Here is a 2,198-nt window from a genome sequence, read left to right on the forward strand (position 1 = left end):
GCATTTTTTGCACATTGTAGCCACATCCCAGCGAAACCAAAGGAGAGCTATAGGCATGAACCTCACGTGAGGAGAAGCCTTTCCAAACTCACTCAGCGGTCCTTGCCCTCGAGGTGCCTGGGCTGCCCCCTCCTGCCAGCATCAGGCCCGCGCTGCCCCACCTCCTCCCTAACGTTCAGATGAACCCGCCTGTCCACATTCTCTTGGACCCCCTGCATCTAATGGGCCACCGCTGGGTGGACAGGTCATGCTTGTTGATGTAGAATTCAGCATCTGGACCTCAACTCTGAAGTTTTCTGTCCGAGACCTCCGTTGTGCTTGGACCCAGGGCCCTTCCTCTGCTGAGTCAGCAGCAGCAAAACTTCCCTGAGTCAGCACTTCTGTTATTTTACATGCTTATGTGGGAACATTTGTGTGGGGAAGACGATGATGGGAGGCAGAAGGTGCAGCTTGGCATTCCTGCTCTGCGATGTCACTAGCAGTGCTAATGACATGCTATCTTCTTCTGTTGTCCGAAGCTTTGACTGTGTCACTGAAACAGGTTACAATCAAATAGAAGGTAAAGATGGGATGGAAGGGGGGAGGGAGGGGAGATAAACACAAATTATATTTTATATTTTTGCAGTTTCTACTGGAAGAAAAAAGTTTTCAATATCTAGACTGATTTGTTGAATTTTACAAATGGATGACTATAATGTAACTTTTTGTATTTTCTTGGTGCCTTTAGAAAGAGCTTTCAAAATGTATTTCTGATACTGTGGTTTCATTACATTTGCAATATTGATGTTCAATAAATCACAGTAATATGGGTTTAGCATAAATGGAAACATCTACTTGATTTTTCAAATGAAGTCATTTTATTTCCTTTAAAGTGTGTGTTGCAACTGTACGTTCTAAGACAGTCCTTCCCAGGGGAGAGCAGGCCAGCCAGCCTCCATTTGCTGGGCCAAACCCTCCGCAGTGGCCGCCTGTCCTCCCTTGTGCCCCTCGTACCCCATCCCTGTCTTGCTCATGTTCTGCACACTCACCTGTGTTGAGACCTGAGATGGAAGTCACTCACTTGCACTCTGTCACATGACTACCCCGCTCCTGTGGGGACAGATGGGCATGGGGGTGAATCCCAGACTCTCCAGTGTGCTCCTTGGGACTGAAGTAACTGGAGAAACTGCTTTGGGGATTGTTCTTTCCCCTGGTCCACTCTTGCACTGATGCACCCTTTGAGCATTCTGGCCTCATGGAGGCGTCTCAGAGTCCACCTGCTGGCCCTGTGTGGGTGTGAAAGCCCCACCCTGGCATCAGGACCACCCACTCCCCTGCTCCAGGGGACGTTTTTGCTCACCTCACTTTCCCCTCCCTCTTTGCTTTGCCACCCTGGTCATTTCTTTTTTCTTTCTTTCTTTTTTTTTAATATATTTTATTGATTTTTTTACAGAGAGGAAGGGAGAGAGATAGTTAGAAACATCGATGAGAGAGAAACATCGATCAGCTGCCTCCTGCACATCTCCCACTGGGGATATGCCCACAACGAAGGTACATGCCCTTGACCGGAATCGAACCTGGAACCTTTCAGTCCGCAGTCCGACGCTCTTATCCACTGAGCCAAACCGGTTTCGGCACCCTGGTCATTTCTTATGCTTGGTTGTGAAGTCTGTGCATTTAAAAGGTACATATAAAACTTACTGCCCTAACTGGTTTGGCTCAGTGGATAGAGCGTCGGCCTGCGGACTGAAGGGTACTGGGTTTGATTCCAGTCAAGGGCATATACCTTGGTTGCGGGCACATCCCCAGTAGGGAGTGTGCAGGAGGCAGCTGAATTGATGTTTCTCTCTCATCAATGTTTCTAACTCTCTATCCCTCTCCCTTTCTTTCTGTAAATAGAGGAGGGGAGGTATTATACAACCACTATTTTTTTTGTTTGCCCCACAAAAATAATACTCGATAGGTACACAAAAAATCGTTGTGGAGTGGAGAAGGAGGGAGAATACGATACTTTAACATGCGTTATAGTTGCTCCCCCAAAAAAAAAACACCCCCTCGCACCCCACATCCCTGATATGAGGAGGAGGAAGAAACATAGGCCTAGCACCCCAAGCATTATGTGTTCGCCTCACAACACAACTCTGGTGCGAGCACCACCCACCCTAGATGAGAGAGGGGAGGAGAGGATGATCACGTTTTACTATCTAATGGTTTGTTCT

Source organism: Myotis lucifugus, unplaced genomic scaffold (genome assembly GCF_000147115.1).
Source record: "Myotis lucifugus unplaced genomic scaffold, Myoluc2.0 scaffold_0, whole genome shotgun sequence".
Taxonomy (NCBI): domain Eukaryota; kingdom Metazoa; phylum Chordata; class Mammalia; order Chiroptera; family Vespertilionidae; genus Myotis; species Myotis lucifugus.